At 38.7% G+C, this 24,998-nt stretch overlaps 1 long non-coding RNA gene across 7 annotated transcripts in view; it reads left to right on the top strand.

The window, feature by feature from the left end:
- Positions 1 to 24,998, top strand: part of LOC142490470 (uncharacterized) — a 302,578-nt gene that overhangs the window by 64,205 nt on the left and 213,375 nt on the right. For all 7 annotated transcript variants that reach the window (XR_012800077.1, XR_012800073.1, XR_012800078.1 and 4 more), the window contains exon 3: positions 19,344 to 19,412. This is a non-coding gene — a long non-coding RNA (uncharacterized LOC142490470). The remainder of the gene's footprint in view (positions 1 to 19,343; positions 19,413 to 24,998) is intronic.

Below are 24,998 nucleotides of genomic sequence, written 5' to 3'. Positions count from 1 at the left end.
TGCGCCATATGAAATGGTCGCCCCAGTGTGACGTCATATTCCGTAGACTGACTAAATCTCAAGTATTGTTTTTTACTAAAACAAGAACTTTATTAAACAAACAATATGAAAAAGACAAATAAAATACAAATAACTAGTTGCTATGTTAGCAGCAACCCTACGTAACTGTATAATGGAGAAAATAGAAAAAGGATATATTAAAAGATCTATTTATATTAGGGTGGTTGATAGGTCACATGATAAGGAATTACAATTTATGAATGATTTTATAGTGTAGTTTTTTCTTGTATTTGAAGAAGTAAAACTTATACTTTTTTTCATTTTTGAACAAGCTTTGCAGTGGGAACATGGATATGTTCCACGAGGTACTGTGAATCTATCCTCTATTGCAGGTTCAAAGAGACTGGGGGATAGGTAATTCGACAGGGTTTTAGCCCGTTTAAAGATAATATTGGGGCCTGTTGCTATATAGGGTTTTAAAACGGGATCCAGAGACAGAACGTCCCAATGCTTTTTTAGAATGTTTTTTATTGCTCCAGCTTGCTTACTGAAAGGGGTAATAAAGGAAGGACTTATGTTGGTTCTAAACTTTTTTGGTTGTTTAGTCAACAATTTTTTCCTTTCCATAGAGGACACTTCTAAAAGTGTTGTATCTAAGTCCCTTTTATTGTAACCTCTCTGTAGAAAGCGTGTGTGTAGGTCCAATGCTTGTATCATGAAGTCTTCTTCATTAGAACAGTTTCTGCGTGCCCTCATAAATTGGCTTTTGGGTATCCCTCTGAACATGGCGGGAGGGTGACAGCTGCTGGGCCTCAAAAAGGTATTGCGTGAATTGAGTTTTCGATAAAGAGTCGTCTGAATGTTTAAAGTAGTGTCGATGTATAGGCATAAATCTAAATAATTAATGTGCTGTGCATTATATGTGTGAGTGAATTGAAGATTAAAATTATTCGTGTTAAGTGACAAAATAAATTAATCTAAAACTGTGACATCACCCTCCCAAATTAATAACAAGTCATCAATAAAACGTTTATAAAAAAGAATGTGCTCCCTATATTTGTTCACTTCTCCAAACACGTGAAACAGCTCCCACCACCCCATAAAGAGGTTGGCGTATGAGGGGGCAAAGCTAGTACCCATGGCTGTTCCACGTGTCTGGAGATAGTGAACCCCATTGAAAAGAAAGAAATTGTGAGTGAGAAGAAAGTGAATTGAGTCTAAAATAAACGTGATTTGTGCAGGTGATAAATCAGACCGGTTGAGGAAATACTCAGCAGCTGTCAATCCATGTTCATGGGAAATAACAGTGTAGAGGGAGGTGACATCTAGTGTCACCCATAGCAGATTGGGTCTCCATCTGACGCCATCTAGGGTACTAATTAGATGACTACTGTCTCTAATATAAGACGGTAAATTCTGCACCAGGGGTTGGAGAAAGTGGTCCACATAGCATGAAACACCATCTCCCAAAGATTCAATGCTGGAGACAATTGGCCTCCCAGGTGGGGAGACCAATGTCTTGTGAATCTTTGGGAGATGGTGGAATACGGCAGTGGTGGGATGGGGTCTATATAAGAAATCCATGTCATTTTCGTTCAGTACTCCTAACATGGAGCCTAAATCTAATAATTGTTTTAACTCCCTTTGGTATTTTTGGGTGGGATCTGATGGTAGTACAGCATAGGAATTCACATCTCCAAGTTGGCGTAATGCTTCCTTGAGATAATCATCTCTATGCTGCACTACCACCGCACCACCCTTGTCTGCGTTTTTAATTACCAATAGTTTATTATTCTTTAATTTCTCTAAAGCTATGATTTCATCATCTGTTAGATTGTTAATATTGGTGTATCGACATGGTGAATCAAACATAAAACCTTTCTGTAACAACCTTAGGTCCCTCTCAACCAAATTTTCAAAGGTGGAGAGGAACTTGCCCTTGACAAAGGTAGGATAGAATATTGATTGCTTTCTCAGACCAGTGTCAGATCTACCTAAAAAATTGTTAGGATCATAAGTGGATTCAATTCCCGTATCTAATTCTTCAAGGTCTTGAATGGAACACTGTTCCTTAAATGAAAATGTGTTAATACGCTCTGCCTCAGCTCCAACTGACCTCGTATCTATCAATGGTGTATCATTTATCTCAACAGGTATATTACTTTCTACATCGTCTTTATTATTAAAGAATTTTTTTAACGTGCATTTCCTAACAAATTTATTAAGATCGATCATGGTCTGGAAAAGATCAAAACTCGTATCTGGTACAAAACCCATACCCTTATTGAGTAATGAAAGTTCAGTGCTAGTGAGTTCTACATTTGATAAATTGATCACTGCATCACATTCTCCTAAAAGTTCTTTTTCCTCTTGCTCGGGGCACCTTTGTAATGACTTCTTGTTTTTCTTGCTCCGTCTTGTTCTTTTAAGTTTTTTGACCCAGATGGCTGTCCAGAGGGTTCAGAGGGATTATATGGACGAGTTTTTTATTCTGTATCTCTATCACGTTGTTTTTTCTCCCAGAATGAACATTGCTCTTTAGGAGCCTCTGTCTCAGATTGTGAATGTTCATCATCATGTGTATTAAAAAATGATACAGTGTGTCCCGTATTTTCCGTGTCAGATATATCTGAGTCACCCTTTGATTTCAAAATAGACTTCTTATTCCATGAATTAGTAATTTTATCTTCTGTTGTAGAATGAGTGGGAAGTGTACTGCGACTAGATCTCCTGGTAGGTGTAACCCTCTCCCATGTGTACACCTGATTGCGCTCGTAATCAAGCTTGTTCCGGTCAAATTTTTGTTGTTTTCTAGATGTTATGTCTTTTTCAAGATCTTTGATAGATTTTGCAAGATTCCTATCAAGGGCTCTAAAACCCTCCATTTTGGAAAATTTGGCCAAATGTGTTTGAGATACTTTGATGTCCTTCTCTAGATCACGTTTCTCTTTGGTCTTTGCTTTCACAATCAATGAAATTAACTTAAAGGAACAGTCATTCAAAATTAGTTTCCATTCCTGTTCGAATTCTGGGTTAATGAAGCCAAAAATAGGTGTCTTTTTAACTCGTAGCCCCCTCGGAATCCTCTTGACTAGCAAGTAGTTTTCCAAAAATATAAGATCCCACCAGAGTCTTGTATCGTTAATGAGAAGTTTACTCAGTTTGAAAAACAGGTCATGTAAATCTGAAGAATCCTCACATTCTGCATCCGATTTATTATCAAATAATCTTTGGGCTTTTTTGAATCTCTGAGTGTTGTCAAGGTAATTAAAAACATATTCATCGGTAGCATTTTGGGGATTGGTATCCTCTGTATCCTCAGTGTCCATTTTAAACAAGTAAGGTGCTAGTACAAAATGTATGTGTACTATATTTTAATTTGTGATTCAGTATTTAGGGCACCAATTTGAAGTGTACTTCCCCTTGCAATGAAATTGTGCAAGGGGTGAACACATGTGTGTAGTATCAAGCATGCAGAAAAATATATATTTTGTGTCCATAAATATTCTTCATATATAGTGGAGTAGTCAGGATAATATAAAAGAACCAGTCCAATGAGCAATCACTAAGAAGTACGTATCACATGAAAACAAGAGGGTTGTGATGCTCTCAATTGTAACCAGTCCTGTATTGAACATCCAATATTGTTTGAATCCACAATGGGTTAATCTGTATAACGATAGAGTGCCCCCAATAAAGTTGATTCACAACTGGTGGGACAGACGTGGAGTCAGCCAGACCCTCACTAGATTACAGTGTTTCAAACCCAACCAGTGTTATAGAAATGAGTGGTCAATGACCATGGTAAGCAGGAATAAATGAAAGGCACTATGGCTCTTTACCTGTACTACCAAGGGGGCACTCGTGTCGTTGGCGGCGTGCGGTCCATCTTGTGAAGATCCAGAAGAGTAGAGAGCGTTGATAGCGCACTGCCAGAGAGTCCCGAGAGTATAAATCAGGAACAAGAAACAGCCAGGCCACTCCAAAAGTGAAAAAATATTGTCAGGTTTATTGCATGCTGGAAATACACACAGGAAACGGACAGGTAAACGCACCTACGCGTTTCGTACTAAGTGTACTTTATGAAGGTGACCATAGTGCTTTAATACCGCTGTTTTATACTTACCCAGACTGATTCCAAACCAATAGCAAGCCGCGTCACCTTCCTGCGTCTCGCAGAGTACAGGTGATTAATCCAGTCGCCTGTATGTGCGAAATCTCGCGAGAATGGTGCGCGCGCATCTACAGAGTGGGCAGCATGGGCAAAGTATGATCAGACATAGCAGTACTTTCGACTTCAGTCCACCGGGTGACGTCACAGCTGTGCGCCATATGAAATGGTCGCCCCAGTGTGACGTCATATTCCGTAGACTGACTAAATCTCAAGTATTGTTTTTTACTTAAACAAGAACTTTATTAAACAAACAATATGAAAAAGACAAATAAAATACAAATAACTAGTTGCTATGTTAGCAGCAACCCTACGTAACTGTATAATGGAGAAAATAGAAAAAGGATATATTAAAAGATCTATTTATATTAGGGTGGTTGATAGGTCACATGATAATGTGCGCTTCAATGTGCGAATTTCAGATAAGCATGATTGAGTTCATCCAATACAATATATAGAGCCCTTTAAATCTGAAGCCATTACATCATGTGACATGCCACAATATATTTGAAATACACATATTTACAGTTATTTCATTAGATGTATCAACACAGTTAGTATACATAGGGAAAAATTAAAACACCTTGTTTATCAGAGGAGAGAACAGTATATGATATGAAAATCATATGAAGAATATTCATAGTTGTCATAACCTCATTAGGTACAATAAATTCATACAATATATAGCGTTGACATCATTATTGTTCATGACAGAGGAATATTTAAATGTGCCAGATATTTTTTCTCTCTGTACCAGATATTTTTTCTCATTTATAAAAGTACATATATTACATGTTTAATTTCATCTCATATAGCATGTTCATAACTATATGGTTATGAACACCGAGTGGGAAATTCGAATCTATTTAAAATATATATTAATAAATGTAATTAATTATAAACATATTAAGTATTAATGTGAGTTTAGGACCTTTTTAAACAACCCATATCTCACTTTTAGTGGACATCCATTACAGGCGCCCCCCATTAAGTCCTCTTTGAAGATCCTAGATCCAGGAAAGGTCTTGGCCTGTCATAGACCCAATACTTTGTATTTTTAAACCCAAATTGTACCTTCATTAACCCCTGAAGCCCATATGGATTAAAATACATAATATCTCATGTTCTTATAAGTGTATTTGAAGATTTGCATCTCTTGAAATTCTGACCTGCTATGTGACCTTTGGGTAATCTCTGGGGACGACGACACTAGTCAGTGTCTAAATACTACCTGGTTTTAATAAAAGCTATTGGAGCTGAAATTACCACTGCTGGCACCACACAATGTGGGGTTAATTATCTCCTTGTCTAGCCTGCAGTTACTTACGTTTTCTTATCTTCTGTCATATGATGATTCATGAACCACTATACCAACATCTACATCATTATCTTATTGCCAAAACAAGCAATTTTGGCATCATATATTAGTCCTATTTGAATGTGGCACATCTAGTATTAGTGGTGTCCTTAGCAAGCCAGCTCCTTAAATGGCATCTGGGCTGTGCCAGACAGGCAGTGCTAAACCCATTCCTAACATTTCTGACAGAATTGAGAATCGTCATTTGGCAGCCACATAATGTCAATGTTGTATGTAAACAAATACAGTCAGCATCTGATTCAGCAACATGTTCAATTGACATGAAAAATTATGTATGCATAGTTTTGATAAAAAAAAAAAGACCCATGGCGGCCTTAACCTTACTATGTAACCCATACAGCTCAGAGTCCTGATGTTTTATTAAAATAAATTACATAATGTGATAGAGTGGTTGCTAACTCCCACTCTCCCTCCCAGTCCCAGGGTATTATAGATTGGGTATATGGTGGGGGATAGCGGTTTTAAACTACTGTAGGTGTGGCAGTGAAACTAGGCAAAAAACGGCATGCTTGACACACATTTCTTGCCTAGCACACGTACTCTATATTTAATTAATAGTCGTGTGTTTCCCAGCTCAATGTAGATTTGTGCATAGCATTTACTTGATTGTTGACAGAAAAATATTTACTCACTGTAAACAATGTTACATTTTTTATTCCAAAAATTATGTTACTCCGTTTGTAATTTTTAACAACGGATTAATCTGCCAGCGGTTTTTAAAATGTAATAATCTGTGATAAAGGGTTACTTCAAGACTAATTGGGCTACACCTTAACACCTATCTGGGCTTTATAGGGTCTATAATATGGTGGTGATGTTTGTATGTGTATGCATATGGTTATTCTCATCACCACTATTGGAGCATTTTGGTTAACAGTATCTAGTAATACCTTTTGCACAGAGGTGAGATTGTCCTTGATTAAGGTTGTTACTGTACATTGTTTCTCTACTTTTTTATATTTTTTTATCAAGTCATCGAGCACGAGTGAAAGTACCAGCGCCAAAGAGGACTCTAATTTGCAAGGACTGCAATGCTTGCAGCTAACTTTGTTTTGATGTTTCCCTTAGTACTTTTTGCCCCATGCCTTTTATTTGTCCCCTTAGCTACCATAACCTTTTGCATGTAGCTCTGCACACTTTGCAGACTCCATTTGGTTTCCCAAGTCTTATTTACTGTAGTATAACAATAAATCCTGTCAGTTTTTACCTATTTCGGTCTCCTGTCTTTTGTGTCCCCGTTATCTCCGAGGGTTCCATACATCCTAATACTTGGATTACAACAACAGATTAAAAATAAACACAATCCAGAAATGGATTTAGGTTAATCCCACTGGTGGGTTATTTTAAATCTTCGAACCGAGCCATATAGGGGGATTTTAACCAATCCGCATGGATTGAAGCTCAAACAATCTGCCTGTGTTGTTTTCCCCTTGGAACGGAGTTTGAAGGGAAAGCCTGGGAAATTCCAGGTAGCAGATTTTGTACTGGTTCGCCCATCTCTACCCAACATATGTAGTCTAACATTGTTAATACAACTGAAACTAATTGGTATACCAGGTGAGAGTAGAGACAAGTCAGATGGTGGTAATGCTATGCCAACACAAGAACCCAAGTAGGATATTAACCCAACTTGATATGATTGATATACTAAAAGCGAGTAGAGACAGCTCAGATGGGTGGTATTCCTATGCCAACCTACTGTATATATACGCACACAGATAACCTAATGGTGTTAAGCCAACTGGAACTATTTGACTGGTATACAAACAGAGAAAAGAGACAGGTCAGATTATGGTATCTCTCTGCTCACATATTATATATATTAGTCAAGTATCGGGTAATTACCTGGTACCCTGCGCTTTTTCAGCTACCTGGAAATTACCCGGACCCAGCACTAGGGAGCTAGAACCGGTGCCGGGTAATTTCCGAGTAGCTAAAGACTTGAAAACTTGCCAGCGGTGGAGGGTGAGGAAGACCACTGCGAAGGGTGTTCCGCTGCTCCCACCTGCTGAACAAGGATGTCTTCTGCTGCCACCACCACGAGGATGTCTGCTGCTGCTCCCACGATGTCGCCGCAGTCATCACCCTCCGCAGTGGTCTTCCTCACCCTCTTCCGCCAGCTGCAGGTAAGTGTATGCTACCCTGCCGGGTACCTGGTACCCGGCCCGATAAATTGCTCATTTTCTACAGGTACCAATTACCTGGTACATTTTAGGACTCTGTAAATATCCTTATCTTCAATCCTTATCAATGCACTGCTGGATGAAGGCCATCGCAATGATTTTCCAGGTACTTTGGTTGTTTCAACAAATTTCCTGATTTCATCCTCTCCTCTTACTTTTTTTTGGTCATCGTCTTAGTCGTTTTATATCCCTTGAAATCCAGTCGAGTACATTTTTGTCCACTGAGGCTAATTTCTTCTTGCGATATATCAGGTCCACTGCCATTTTTATTTTTTCCACTTGCACTGATGTCACAAATGTTTGTTTGCTTCTGAACACCATTTTTTTTTCTGTATGTTTGGGTAATAACCAGAGTTTATCTCTCTACAGTTTTTTGCTTTGTCTGAAGCTTCTGAATTATCTTCAAATTTAGGGTTCAATTTTCACATCCATATCTGAGCACGGGCAGAATACACTGGTCAAACACTTTCCTCCTAAGGCATAGTGGAAGGTTTCTATGAAGATTGTCTTATTTCTGACAAATATGTTCCATTCCATCTTCATTCACCTACTAGATTAATTCAAAAGGTTTACTCCCATTAATACTTGCTGTTCAAGGTAGACATAGGTTTAGACTTCCTCGAGATATTCTATTCTTCTAACTAAATATAATTATTCTAGTTATATATAATTTCATAGCCAACAGTTAACATGCCCTGCATTTCCTTTGTCTCTCCTTATCTCTTCCCCTTTCCTGTGTTTCTCTGCCCCCGTATAGTCTGCTTCGTGTCTAACTCTGCCCCTCTCATCAGCTATGCATGTCTCTCAGCCTCTTGTGCATTCCTACATGGGGAAAGTGCCTCGAGATCTGAGCACAATCATTTAAATTCAGAGGTTCCCAAACTGCCCATCCTTTGTTACATATCATGTTGTTGAATGTTGGTAATGGCACATTATGTTAAATAAAAATATTATGTGTTGATCCATGCATTGCAGAAAAATACACAATGTTGATGCATTATAAGTACATGTAAATATAGTTCAGGTATAAGGACATACCAAAGAGCCTTCAACAATATATACAGCTCTGATAATTTTGCTTCTAAAAAACGGAATATTTGAGAATATGAAAGTTATGAAACTCTGTGGAGACTAAATTTACTTGAATAGTAGTGAATATTTTGAGCATGTGGCTAACATGATGATAGCAGGATGGTAACTTTTATCATAATTATGATGATAGAACCCAAAATAGCAGGGTGAATTGAGGGGCATGTTCAGGAATGTTTGATTTTTCTGTGACTCAGTCATTGTAATCTATACAAAATATATACATCTCATTAAAATATGCAATACTATTTATATCATACTATTTATGACATACTAATCTCACAGGAGACACGAACTAGTAACAATTACTCTTCAATAACCATTTAATGAGATGCACACAAATACTTATCCTTAATTCTGCATTCTGTTAGTTTATAATTATTAATTTTACAAAGAGCATTAGAAGCAAAATACCACTACCTCTGTGATCCACATGCAGGAGTAGTTCCTCCCTCCCCCCCCCCCCGCCCCGGATAATTTAAATTGTTCCAGTTTACTACACTACATGTGAATCCAGTTTCACTGCTTTTCAATATTATAGATGCTCTGCCCCAACAGCTCATACTTTCTATATCTTGATCTTGACCTCATCTGCAATATTTTCCTTCTTTAAAAAGTTTAATTCATGTGGCTCACCAAACCCCAAGTTTAGTCTATAACTATAGGCTGTTTAATTCCTGTTGTTTTACACTTAGCATTCATGTTGCCCATGGAAAATCCCCAGATCTAATTGTACCGGGAGTATAAGAAGTTTTGGTTCCTGAAACCATATCATTCAAATTCAAACTTTGTCCATTTCTATTTCCAGCACCATCCCAGCCAGTGGTGTGAATGAATGGCCGTGAATTAAAGAGGATGAGGTCTGTACTCACATCGATGGTTTAAAAGTATAATTTAATTCAAGCTAGTTGGTGTTTCGACTCTCTACAAGGACTTATCCCTTGGCAGCACCATTTTAACGTTCCAGGGAGGCAAAGTTTCAGTGGGTCATATCAATAGAATTCGGCCACAGAATTGAAAAAGGGTGAGATTGCCAAAGACAGCAGCAAAATAAAGGAGGTCGTTACTAATGGCTCATTAAGCAGTTATTGCATGTCCAAACCATGCAGAACAGACATCATTGTTTCTAGCTGTGCAATTCCAATCAATATGCAAGTTGTGCCCACAAATGAGGCAAACTCACAACATTTACATATTCTAGGCCTATTGAGTAAAGTGTCAGAATACATGTCAACCGGAAAGTCACAGTCAGAAGTCTCACCTACCCAAGGTGGGCAAATGTGGACTTTTGCAAGAGAGGAGATGAGAGAGAGATGTGAGTATTATTTCTATTATTACCCTTTAATTGTGGTGTAATTTTTGTATATTTTTATTTTTATTTGCATAGTTTCCAGGTATCATTCGTCTCACCATGTGGAATTAAGCTTTATTTCTTTGGGGTTATCTAAACTATTGATCTTTTTCACCCTCTCTCTTTGCCTCTCTGGCTGCCTGTCTCCCACTCCCTCCCCCTGACTTTACCCCCTTCTTCCATCTGCCTCTCTCCCACAAGCCTAAATTTGCCGACCATGGCAAGGCAAGATTTCTGTCAGTTATTGTATCTAATTCACACTAATGAGGTGAAAAGAGCATGCAGATGAGATGTGATTTCTCTGTATAGATAATTCTTAATGAACATGGCGAAAAAATGCCAAGTTGTATTCTATGTGTGGATGATTATGCGTCGCTAATATTGGAGTTTAATGAAAAGAGATAGACAGCAACAAATAATGCCAGAGGAGGAGGCTTCTGGAAGACATCATTCGGAAGGTGGGCTATAGACATGTTATAGTCACAGTACATCCTCTACTGGAGGATGAGGACTTAAAAAAAGTATTAAATAAAACCCCCTCCATCACGTATAGACCAAGAAATTTATCGGATCAATTGGTTAATAGCCATTATCAGAGTCAACAACCGACCACCTGGCTCAGTACAGGAACTGTAGGTACATACCGATGCGGCACATACAGAGCATGTCAGTTCATCAATCCTAACAAAATTATTTAACAACTGGGATTATACAAAGCAGTATACAATAAGGAGCTTCATCAACTGTAAAACTGAGGGGGTGATATATTAGGCTGCGTGTCGGTGTGGAATAAAATATTTTGGGAAAACCTTGTGTCAATTATGACGATGCATCCTAGAATATATCAGCACCCTACGAAACAAAGTAGACACCCCTGTAGCCAGACACATTAATCAGGCCTATAACAGTGATGTTACTTACCGGTCTTTCCAGGGCATAGATTTCATGACACTGGGTGTGAGAAAAGGTGATCTGGATACTGCCCTATTGAGAGAGAAGGCGAAATGGATTTATACACTAGGGACATTATCACCTAAAGGCCTAAATGAAGGGTTTGTCTACTCCACTTTTCTCTGAACCCAAAGTGGGGGTAAAACAACCATGCAATGGGGGATCAATTCTGTTAATGTTTTGTAAGAGGAACGTCTATACACTTTATAAATAATATGATGTGTCACTCTAGTAACAATAAAAATATATCACAGAATATATAGGTATCCCCAGTGTCAACATCAGCATATAAACATCTGTATATGTCAATGTCCAATGTACAGAAAATATAGCTAATTCACACTAGAGAAAATCATTTGACATACAGTAGGAGTTATATTTAACCACTAGGATCCCTCAGATGAGGACATTAGTGAGTTAATGTGACAGTATCTCTAGATAGGCAACAATGTACTCTAGTGACATTATGACTACATCAATAAGTTACAGTGGGAGTGACTGTAGCAACTTCACAATACAAACACCAATAGACAATCATATGTCATGGTGGACTGATATTGCTACATTTGTAATCCCTTCATAGTATATGGGGTTATGTAGGAATTCTGGTACCCCGTTTATAGATCTTTCCGGTCAGGAAAATACTTTTAGACCACACGCAGTCTAAATTTAAGTTCACACAACAACAAACATCATGTAGTTTCATTTACATTTTAGTTCACAAGTATTGATTGGTCAAATACCTCTGTTTTGCAGGGTATGCACTGCACGGATAGTCAATCTCTTTGTTGACATGTCTCCCAATTGGTTGGCTCCTTGGCACCAAATTGTACGCACAAACTGTATATTGGTAACCATGGCAACTTTGGAGTTAAATAGCTGCCGGTAGCAGTGACCCGCCCACCCCCGAAGAAGTTCCGAGTATGGAATGAAGCACGCATCGGGTGATGATGTCAGAAGCCCATCATTAGCTTGTCTAAGACACAGGTCTTAATCTTGAATGTGTGTAACACTGAGCAAATAGCTCTTTGAACCAAATTATATCCAGCCAGTTTAAATATGATGTGGCCGATCGAGGAACCCATTAGGATCAGTCAGAGACGTAGGATCAATAGATGAGAGGACTTTGATATGCGTGCTACTTTGGCTCTATGGTAAAGATAGCAAGAAAAAGCCCTGATTCCTTTGAAAACAGGCAAACCTAGAGATGCAGAAGTTAATACTTTGGGTAACATGAGAGACTTCTGCATGTACTATCTCCACTGAAATAGTGGATAACGCACTACTTCTAGCATCTACTCATGGTCGGACATCCACCATGAATATTACACTGTAGCTATTAGTGGCAATATTAGGCATCTTTGAGCAACTTTCATATTTACACTCTCTTAGCCTACAAGTATGGGGTTCATGTGCCCCTCTGTCTGATCACAGCAGGATATATATTCATACAGGACTTTATCCAAAGAATTGATTTAGGGTATATATTATTAACCCTTGTCTGTGGGAAAATAATCCCTTTTTTCACTGTTGGTGAAACACACAGGTGCTTATTTTGAGGTTTTAATATTAGGTTATGTTTTCTTTGAATGAATAAAATGTATTTATTTTCAATATTAGTGGAGGTGGGATGGGATTCTTTCTCTCCCGTGTTGCTTATCGTTATTCATCCCTCATAGCACCCCTTCAGTACGTTAATGCTGAGCTGAGCAGGGACCCCCCACTTCCTCACTCTCTCCCCCCTCCTTTTTTGTTATATCTTACATGACTTTCCATAAGACTTGGCCCTTTGGCAAATATAGAAAAATTACATGTGTAATGCTGCATCAGCAAGCCAAATAATGTCACCCTCCAAACCACTGCTTAGTAAATCTTCCCCCAAAACAATTGAGATATTAAGATGAGTGTCCGAGAAAGGAACTGCTGCTATTAATTCTTATCTTTAAAATCTCGCTCATGTAGTGTTAATTCAGCTGTGCTCCGTGAAATGTAGTCTCATACTCGGCATCAATTATTTCACATATATCATTGCTATTTCACTGAAGTTAGGATTGATCTATTAAAATTTCATTTGATGGTACAAACCTCTCCAATGTAATTTGTTTGTGTTCTCAGACATGTTATGGAACAGGGTTGGATATATTCAATCATCAATAAAATTATCTGAAATTAATCATAATTTGTTTCATTAATATGCTGCCAAGATTGTTCATGAGGAGAGATATAAAAAAAGTTATAGGAGATGCAATAAACACATTAATAAAAATCTGTTAATATAAAGGGAACTATGGGGTCTTAAATGCTTGCATGTCCACACATGTTAAGCAATAAATGTATAATATATATTAAACATGTGCTAGCTTTTTGTGGTCTGACTTATATTAATTAATATCTTTAAGTTAAAATAGTAATGGACAGTAGAATATGATGTTAGCACAGTTACATTTACATTTGACTTGTTATATTAAATTGCCAAGTTCAGCTCATCTAAGTAGACAATATTTACATCAGACACACCCCCATTTAAAGCTCCATAAACAAATCTGTCTGTGATCTTTTTATTCCCTTAAATGTCCCCTTGATCAAATTTGCAAATACGTGGATTCAGCAGGAAATCCATATTTGTCTCCAAGGAGAGAATTTCTACTTATTACATTTATATGTTCCCTCATAGATATGTATATATGCAAAAGTAGTTGTAATAGATTCCTTATTATAAAAACATTTATCCATATTCTGTTGATATGTTTTATTTATACATGCATTAAGCAAGTCCCACATACTTTACAACTATGTTATCAACACCCCATCTCCTCCAAAAAGATAAAAGTTCTGAGTTTGAAACTATCAAAGCAAAAGGAAGACAATGCAACTCATAAATGTGAACCTTTCAAATAACTGGGGAGAGTTTAATACTTAATGAAAGCTAATTGCATAAACATATAAATGAGCATATACACAAAGGCACAGGAACAGCATTGAGCTCCCTAGTAACCACACCTATGCATATGTGTGTGTGTGGCTACAGGATACATGTTCAAGATTAGGGGAGTTGTCTTTGTTTTCTCTATAAAATTCCCTCCCATTTTTGAGAAAAATGCCCCCCGATTTTGGAAAAATTCGTAAAAGCTATAAGCGAAAGCTATTTTTTCCATTTGCATTGCACAAAAATGCATACTTCTCACATTTTCTATTAATGCATAAAGATTATTGGGGTTGATAAAAGTTTCAACTGTTCCAATAATTGTTTAACAAGCTTTTGCAACTTGCATTTGATTTGTATCTGATGTGTTTGTTGTTTCAGTTGTTCCATTGTACAGTATATTGTCTTCCTTCTCAGTCTATTGGTTACATTTCAGAAGCTTATTGTACCAATGGGTTGATTGATAACATAATTTCTCTAGGTTCCAAATGTAAGGTTACACACACACACACACACACACACACACACACACACACACACACACACACACACACACACACACACACACACACACACACACACACACACACACACACACACACACACAGTCAGTAAGCACACCTTAGCAAATTAAATATTAGCATATATTTTTTTTTAACCACTTACCACTTACCTGTATGTACTGTCTTCTTCCCCAGTTACTTGGATTTAGGTGAAGTGTGTGTGTATGTATGTATGTATGTATGTATGTATGTATGTATGTATGCAAACCTCTTTATGGCTCAAAAAGAGTATCACATCGAGGTGTCTTATATACAGTGGTGGTGCTCATGGTCTATCATACCTTCTCCGAGGATGTTGGCATCCATGCAGGCTGGTGTTGTATACGGTTCTTGGCATAAATAAAGGGTGCCAGGAACTTTATTTAGACAAACAGGGTTTCTTTATTTCTTAGTCACACCTTCTTCTCTGGGTGCTCAGACAACATCTCAGGGAGGCACATGGCTTCTCACCTTTCCATACATTTTGGGTGGATAATTGGGAATCAATTGCATGTAATCTGAGGCTTTCTAGTCACCTGCTAGGACTTAGTGTATGGTGTGCACCTTTCATCAAGGGTCCCATATTCCGATCACACTGTGCAAACCCATGCTAGTCCCTACTTCTCCTGACAGGTGTGCTACTTGAACTTGTTTGTAGGCAAATTCCAGATTTTGCATTCTGGGTCTCTGATCAAGGAATTCCCTGGCATGAGTATTATGTATATCCTCTTTAAGGAAGATAGGATAATTCCATCCCTCCACCATTTGTGGCCCTTCTGCTGTCACTGGTCACCATGTCTACCCCTGTAACTGGGCAGAATAAGGGCAGGCTTAGCTCATACCGAGTCAACCTATATCAGATGACCCTTCCAGCATGTGCTGGAAGTAAGGAGTGACCAAGGACCTGCCTAAACACTTTGCAACATTTACCTTCTGACAAACTTGCAATATTTATCTGGGGCCTTAATAGGGTTAACCCTCTAACTCCCTGTTAACCTTTTAAGTGAGAATAGTATACCCAAAGGGGTGTTACATATATATATGTAACACCCCTTTGGGATTACTATTCTCACTTAAAAGGTGAGATACAAGAAAATACCGCATCCAAGGCCCTGAATAATTCACTAGTACCCAAAAGCTAGAAATAACTCTTACATAAACGAGTTCTAGCGGTGCTCAGGGATAAAGTGAATGAAAACAACAAGAAATATTCCCTGAAAGAGCACACGGGTATATCAAGTAAAATATGAACAAATGTTATTGATGTACCATTAAAACTGTATAAAGAAATGGTAAAATGGAGGGGGACTCCTACCCATGAATTACAATGGACATGCTTGTACTGCAAGGCTAAGTATGTAATACTACTGCAAGTAACCACCTGGGACGGTAGTATAAAGTGATGCACAGACGGCAATAGTAATAACCAAGAGATGGCAAAAACTACCTATAGGATACATAAGCCTGTAGGAAAGTAGGTTATAACTAAACAATTACTACACACAGCTATAATGTTGCAAAGAATGACATGCAAATAAACACATGATTATGTGTAAAGACACAAATGATGCACCTCAAGGATTGAACAAATATAGTCTAGCATAGACAATGATGCACTATAACAAAGATGTCCACAAGTGAAAAAATGCTGCAGTGAGTAAATAGAATTCACAAATTAAAGTCCATCTGATGAAAGCACAGTCATTCTCATGATATAAGCATCAACATGCTAGTGTCCTGAGGCAGTAAGCAAAGAAAGCATAATTAGTCCATGATACTTCACCGCTATAGAGATAGCATATGCAGACTTGTCAGGTCCAATAGATAACGAAAGGGGGTCCCCTGCCAGCTCACACTCCACGCGCGTTTCGTCGATTGACTTCTTCGGGGAGTGGTGACGGTGTATGAAAAAGTAGACCTTTAAATAGCAAACGGAGCCCTGAATTTGTGCCAAAATCGTAAGAGAGCGCTGATCACACAATCCGCTGTAGGCAAAACTAATTATACCACAGGTTGAGTATTTTCTTCCCCATTGATTGGATAAGCAATTTACCTCATCATGTGCATGAAATCTCCAGTGGGCTACTACTACACCCAACAGGTGATAGGTGAGACGGGACAGGGGCCAAACAAAAGAATGAATCTGTATCACCAGAGCATCACACGCGGAACAAGAGACAGTCCTGTCGGCAGATATTTCTCTGACTCTGGCATTAAGATGAACGATCTGAAGGTAGCCATACTCAAAAGTAATCTTAGAACACCAAAAGAGAGGTGGTTGCATGAATACAAATTAATGCAACTGTTCGGGACACTTAGCGGTGGCCTAAACCGAGACTGCAATTTCATGAGTCACTACTGACACGAGAACTCTCTTCCCATGAGTGCTAAAGGCTGTGTCTATACATAGGGGGCTATGCACTAAGCGGTGATAAGTCATTTTAAAAGTTCAAAGTGCACTTAGAACGTGAAGTTCTGCCGAGCGCTATTCACTAAGCCGCGCTAACAGGCACTTTGCGCTCTAAAACGGACATTTTTTTGAAATTTTTTCAAAATCCAACTTTGCTCATACGATCAGCTGTTTGCGCTGAATCCTGCCCTTCTGCGGTGTATTCTATGTGATTTTTGTATGTAAATGCATTGTATTTTATGCTCTATTATTGCCCCTGCATGTTATGTTTATCTATCTATATGGATAGACATACAGGGATAATAATTGATTGTTTTGCTAATGTTTAGGTTGTTTTCATGTATGGCTAATGTATTTATCTGCTTTATTTTGTCATTGTTGGGAATAATGTAATTTGTATTTAGCGACAGGTTATTTATAATGGCTTACTTCTGGTAGTTAGCTTAGAATGATGGTGGTTACTTTAAATTAGAATTCTTTTGGCAATGGTTTGGCTTTAGGAATTGAATAGGGAATTGTATAATTGATTTGTATTGTATTGTAATTGTTTGAGGAAATTGATTAATTGATTGATGCTAATTGTATTGATGTTGCTTAGTTTCTATTTGATTTTCATGATGGCATTGGTGGTTAGGGGACATTGTTCATAGTGTATTTTATTGTTACATATATTTTGCATAGTGTTACATGATGCACAGATTAATTGCATCATGTACACACTCAATGCAATTGTGTGACATTTCATATACATTTGTGTAGCTGCTGGTTTGTTGGGTTATATTTATAATTGATGCTGGATTTATTGTAACATGCAATGTGGTGATTTTAAGATTAAAGGGCCTCATGCAGAGAGCATCGTTATTTCAAAACTCGCCATTTTTTGTTCAATTTCCTTCAGAAAACGGCATAAAATGGCGAGTAGCGAAAAACGCGCCATTTTTTTATTTCTATGTTTAAAACTCGCCTCGCGGCTGGCGAGAACCTCCATCTCGCCATTTTTAAAACTCTCCGAATGCAGAGAGGTGCGAACGGCAAGTAGCGGCTGTTCGCGCCAAAAAAAGGTGCGATTCTCGCATTTTTGCCGCGCCACGAAAATATGGCAAGATGGCGCTCGCCGCCTATAGTAAAGGGGAAAAAAAAGGCGCGAATTTGTTTTTACACGTTTCTGAAGCGCGCATCTCGCCAATTTAAACTCGCCACACGCATCCATGTTAAACATAGCAGAATTCGCACTTTTCTGCATATGGAGAATAAAACTCTCCAAAAAAGCTACTTTTTATGAAATTCGCCATTTTTAAAATTCTATGCTCTCTGCATGAGGCCCAAAAATTCATGTTTTGATTGATGCATGTTTTATGTGTTTCATAAAGGGCAAATAATCTATTATCCATATCTGGATAATAGTTATTTGGCACATTATTGTACTGTATGTGTTGGGGGGGGTGAGTGATGTATAGAATGTATAGGTCCGGTTTATTTATTTTACATTCAGGGTTGGTTCCTTGGTTCTGCGTGAGACCTATGGAGACCACCTGAGGTATCCTCGGGTATCTCACGGGTATCAGGCTGTGTGGTCCACGGGTGACACCTGCGGGGAAGAACCGGTGGCCTCACATCTGTGGGGGCACCGCTGACCCATAGTCTGCGGGGAAGAACCGGTGGCCCCACATCTGTGGGGGCACCGTGGACCCGTAGTGTGTGGGGAAGAACTGGTGGCCCCACATCCTTGGGGGTACAGCGGACCCGTAGTGAGCACCCGTGTGTCCTCAGACCCCCGTGGGAACCACCCAAGGCCCCTCAGACACCTGTTGGTCTGACCCGGGGCTCCCAGACATCTGCGGGCCTGCCGTGGGGACCCAATTGTGGCCCACGGTGACATGCGGAGACCACCTGGGGGCCATGGCGCTTGGCGGGACCCACCAACAGGCCTCCAGAACCTGTATGAAACAAGTTGCTGGTACCCTGTAGGTCTGTCAGGTGACCCGCCGGGCCCACCGGGGATTCGCGTGGGGCTGGGGTATGAACCCTGTATGTAAAAGGATAAATCATGTATTTATGGGGGGGCACAGGGGGTGGGTTATGTATTTAATAAATAGAATGATGTTTATTGTGGGCTGTGTACTGTTTTTATTGTGGGTACTGGGGGTGGGGGTGGGGGTATTGGCCCCAAGGGTATGTGGGTAGGCCTCCCGGCTGGGTAGTGGGTGAGGGTGGTTAGGCCTCACGGGTTGGCGGGTTAGTGGCGGAGGCTATGTTGGCCTCTGGAGTGGTGGGTGAGGGTGGGTTAACCCCTTAATGACTGTAGCGGTTAATTGGATGCTTTTATTCTTTTGTATGTCTTGCAGCATCGGAGGGGGCATGTGCAGGATGAAGATGAGGATGAAGACGGCCTTCATCGTGGGTGCCTGTAAAAGGTAAGTGTCATATATATTGACTGGATTTATTGTAATTTATATGTATTTAAAATGGGCAAATGCATTATTATCCATATGTGGATAATAGTAATTTTGCCCATTACAGTACTGTATGTGTTAGGGGGAGGGGGGATAGGTGTTGTTTATTTGGGGCAATTGTCCCCAATAAACATGGTAATGGGCCTTAACCCCTTTATTGCATTGGCGGCTATCCGCTAAGGTAATGAAGCTGCATTAATGTAAATTTTAATAATAGTGTGCGGGAGCAGGGGGTCCCCTGAGCTGAACCGCATTGATTTCTGCCTCAGAGTTACAGGCTCCGGTTTGGGGCATCGGTGCCAGTGTGGCCGCCATCTTTATAGAGCCCACGTCGCGTCTTGGACGCTATAAAGATGGCGGCGACACTGGCACCCGATGCCCCATACCGGGGCCTGTAACTCAGGAAGCAGGGGGTCTCTGAGGCAGAAATCAATGCGGTACAGCTCAGGGGACCCCCTGCTCCCGCACACTATTTTTAAAAATACATTAAAGCAGCTTCATTACCATAGCTGATAGCCGCTATGGTAATGAATTATTATTTATTGTTATGTGTGTTTTAATACTAGTGTAGATATGCAGGCGGTCTCTTGAGCTGAACCGCATTGGTTTCATGCCTCGGGGACCCCATACATCAGGAGATACAGCCCCCTTTATGGGGTGCCGGTATCCCCTGCAGAATTTAAATGTCCCAGTCACGTGATGCGGAGCTTTAAAGTGCAGGGGATACCGGCACCCCATAACGGGGCCTATATCTCCTGAAGTAGGGGGTCCTCGGACCTGAAACCAATGCGGTTCAGGTCCTGAGACCCCCTGCTCATGTACACTATTATTAAAATGTATTTAATTAGTGTACGATCGCCCGTAACAGCCTTGCATGGAGATACAGAATCTCCATGCAAATGTTACATGCGGCTTTTTTTTCTATCAGCTATCATACGGGAACTTTAAGTGCGATAGCAGAGGGAAAATAAATTGCACGCACGATAAGCCAGTTTTGGGCACGTCCGATAGAAAATGGGCTCAGGGCCTTAGTGAATCGCGCCGCCGGCTTCATTTTTTATCGGACGTGCTAATTTTTTTCAGGCCAGCGCGAAAGCTCGGAGCTTAGTGCATAGCCCACATACTGCGCTATATGATTGCACACACAGCTGTCTCTTACACATACAAATACTCTATGTAATTCCATTCCTATATACCAATAGGAACTACATAGTATCTACACACACTTTTAGTAATGCAGCACCCTCTTACATTTCCACACCTACCCACACCATTGATATGCACTCCCACTCCACACACAACTTTTGCAAAGCGCTGTATACACTGTGGGCGCTTTATAAATTAGCATTTACAAACATACATACATACACACACTCTTACATCACTAACATTCAGGGACTATTTACCAGCTCAAGTCATAAATCGCATACAGAACAGGGGGGAGGGATAGTTTTCAGTCACAGATAACATTCCAAGATGCACTGTTTTTAAGTTAAACCTTGCTTGCTTTATTCATTGTAAGAACGCCGGAAGAAGAGATCAGTGTATCTCGAAAGCTCGCACAAATAAAAGCATTTCATTAGCCACAGAACGGTATCGTCTATTAATTTTTGATCATTAAGCTCGGCTAACACGGTATAGATACCTCTACATATATATATATATATATATATATAATACTTCACCCAATACCGGAATTGATGAAGAAGACTCAGCACTGTATGATAGTGATAAAGAAAAGAATTGTATTGGGACAACCAAACTATCGAACGTTTCGGTCCACTGTGGGACCTTCCTCAGGGTTGGATATTTTGGTTGTCCCAATACAATTTTTTTCAGTCACTATCATGCAGTGCTCAGTCTTCTTCATCGATCCTGGTGTTGGGTGAAGTATTTGTAGATTTATTTTTATGTCTTTTGCATTTATATATATCTAGATATAGATATAGATAGATATAGATAGATATATGGATAGAAAATATCCTGCACTCCTGTAATCAAAACAGCAGTGGCTGGTGCTGATACCATATAAGTAAACAGCATATAATACCAGTAGTGAAGTGGTAAAGAGGCAACAGCACTCAGCAGTTCAAAATAAAGAATTGTATTAGTATAAAAATATACTTGCAAATATCAACGTTTCGATCCCGGAGAGAGTATATATAATGATACAGTACATAGTTTAAATGATTTCCACTAAAATGTATATTGCATATACTTATATTATATATTGTAGGTGGACTGGTATATACTTACACATGCTTGACATCAGAAACATTAGAAGACATGTAAGAGGTTGAGAAGGCAATTGTTTGTATGGAAATGCACTAAACATCATGTCTGACAGCATCTCATATTTCTACATACAATGGCAATATGTTGCTTGTCATTGTTTACAGCATCATTTTGGCTTCTGCATTTTGAACACATATCATCTTGCAATCTAAAATACTGCAGTAAATGCAGCAAAAGGGCAATTGTTAGCAGTGTATTCCTATCACCAGGCAACTAAAAACATTAAAACAAATAGCAACTTAAAAAGTTGCTGCCATAGGAACTGACCTATAATTATTTGTATAAATATTTATACAACAGCAACTCCTGTCCGGTGCTCAAGTACTGAGTTTCTTGGTGAGTAGTGCATTAGTACAAATTCTAAATAAATAAACCATGTGCATAGTGCTTTATATTATTCTATGAAAATATATTTAAATACATGAGAAAAGAGAAGTGTTCTTGCAGCTATAGAATTCCCATTGAAGCTCAAGTTGATTGCAGATGGTTTTATCTTCCAAAAGGTGACACTGGGTGCTCACTTGCATGTAATTTCCCAGAATCCCTGGCTGCAGTGGAAGCACTGTGTGCTAAGAGATAAAGGTAAAAAGAAGGGTTGCAGATGTGTCAGGGACATGTGAATGTGCTAACAAGTGATATTTGTATTTGCTATCTTCCAATGGAAAAACATTGCTTTTTAGAGATGTATGTGCACAGAAACTTTCAAGAACACACAAGTCCATTTCTTACGTCTCATGTAGAATGATATCAAAGAAGAAGAACTCTGATACATTACAATGTAATAAAGGCTGAAACAAAGGAAAGTACCAAAGATACATTCCTATCATAAGAGGTAGGAAGTAATATAGGGGAGGGGGTGAGCGTTTTAAGTCCAAGCAAAAGAGGGTAAGGAAGTGCAGTGAAGGGTAATAGGTAAATATTGTTGTAAAGGATAATACTAATTTATACAAAATATATATGGTTTGCACATACTTAATTATGTGGGAACCATTTTTGGCCATATGTTACTATCTATAACATTTGTAGACATTCTTACGTTTAGATATTGACTTGGCTGTTGATAAAACGAATACATAATTAATAAAATATATTTTCTCTCCTGCAAATGGGCTGTGTGCTGTTGAACAAAGCAGATGTATGGCTACATCATTATTATTTTACAATATCGTATAGTGGGTGTGAAAGATAAAATAGCAATATACCATAACAATAATAAAACACTAACATATACTGTCCTTGCTCTAAAGAGAATAGACTGATCATGGTTTTATATTGGAGAACAAGGCTATAAGTGCTTTACAGAAAATGAAATGTCCTTGGTAAACATTTTTGTATACTTGTAGTTTAAATTGACCCGTGTAATTTCTGCTGGAATATGCATATGCTGCTATATTCTGCACTGTCTTTCATTTTGGATAAAGAACCTAGAGCACTGTTCATGTCACCTCTGTTACTCAAAAGTACAATATAAAGTAGCTTCATCCAGGTATCCCTCATGAAGGCCATTGTTTGCTCTATAATAAATATGAATCCCTGTTGCTTGCCAGTTACCATTTTGATGGTTTTGTGACAGTACTTCTGTGTTTGCCAGTCACTTAGCTCCTGTCCATAACTTGACCAACCTGTTAATGGGCTATCTGCCACTATTATGTCAGTTTCTTTGAAAACTCTCCGCGAGATCTCAAAAGATATTGAGTAAAGAACCCCACTTAACTGAAACTCTTAACCTAAATATGGGTGTGTATTCCTTAATTGCCTAAAACTGCACAGAAACTCCCTCTCAGAGTAGGGAACCGACGAAAAATAACAAATTGTTTAATACATCAAAATATCACACTCAATAGTTAAAATAAATGCTAAAATGTTAAAAATCCCCATGTGGGAGCGAGGGAGTGGGAACCAGAGTCAATCTCTGATTTATTCACTACTAAAGTATTGTAGTCAGAGACTATAGTTCCCCTCCTGCGTACACATAGGCAGACGGTGTAAGTATTTTACAGGCAAATTGTTTCTAGTCTTATAGATATATACAATGATGTTGGTTTCACAACAACAGACACAAATTAATTGACTGCATTAATAGTATCTGTTTAAAGTATCTGTTTAAAGCAACACTTAAACTCACAACACATGTATAGAGGCAACACATATATCTTTGGATAGCTGGTATTGCAAAAAAGAGACACCCCCCCAGAGAATAGTAATAGACTCAGTATTGGTTAACACAGTAGCCCAGGTAATATATGACCTATAGGGGATTTTTAACATTTTAGCATTTATTTTAACTATTAAGTGTGATATTTTGATGTATTAAACAATTTGTTATTTTTCGTCGGTTCCCTACTCTGAGAGGGAGTTTCTGTGCAGTTTTAGGCAATTAAGGAATACACACACATATTTAGGTTAAGAGTGCAGTTAAGTGGGGTTATTTACTCAATATCTTTTGAGATCTCGTGGCTATATATGATATACCTCCATGCACCTACCTCATCATGCATAGGACTAAAAATATATAGGTGAGCAGTGGAATTTCTCTTCTATGTTCTCTGAAAACTCTGCCAGAAATTTCACAAACTATTTTAAACTATTAACACAAAATATAATAAAACATGTCGGCCAATATTCACTAAGTGATACTATTACATAAGACACCAGAAGATTGTTTTCAGCCCTGTCAAGTGAATGGGACATAAGTGTATTCTGCCCCGGAAAGATGTATTTTGGGGTAGCACCACTTGGTAATTATAGGCCCATGTCTTTTTTGTTTTCTTTATTTTTAAAATAGTGTTTTGGGGGTGGAGGAGGGGTAATTTCAGTTGTATACTCTAAATATAACTGCCCATTTTATTATGTTCTGTAAAATCAGAAAAGATACACCACTCACTATTAAGTAATATATTTAAGGTCAAGAAACTTTGTAAAGATGAGTTTGCCCTATTGCCTAGAATGGCAATGGGTGCTACCTGTGTGCTGAGTTGAAATATTTAACCATACAACCTGACAGATTGGCACTGTGCTTTTTCTGGTGTATACAATAGGATACAAATCAGTGCATATGTTTTCTCACTAATTTAGATTTATCTGCAGATGTGAAAAGGCAATAACACCGTTCTTTCTTTATATACATCTTAGTGATGGTAATAGGATCTGTATCATCATACATATCCCACACAGAGCTCGTCAGAAATCAACTTGATCCAGGCATTATGTCTGCAATATTGCATGAATGGATAAATTAAGTTTCCCACATTA

The sequence above is a fragment of the Ascaphus truei genome, chromosome 1 (genome assembly GCF_040206685.1).
Source record: "Ascaphus truei isolate aAscTru1 chromosome 1, aAscTru1.hap1, whole genome shotgun sequence".
Classification (NCBI taxonomy): Eukaryota; Metazoa; Chordata; class Amphibia; order Anura; family Ascaphidae; genus Ascaphus; species Ascaphus truei.
The sequence above is the reverse complement of the archived record's forward strand: the minus strand, read 5'-3'. Positions and strand labels throughout refer to the sequence as shown.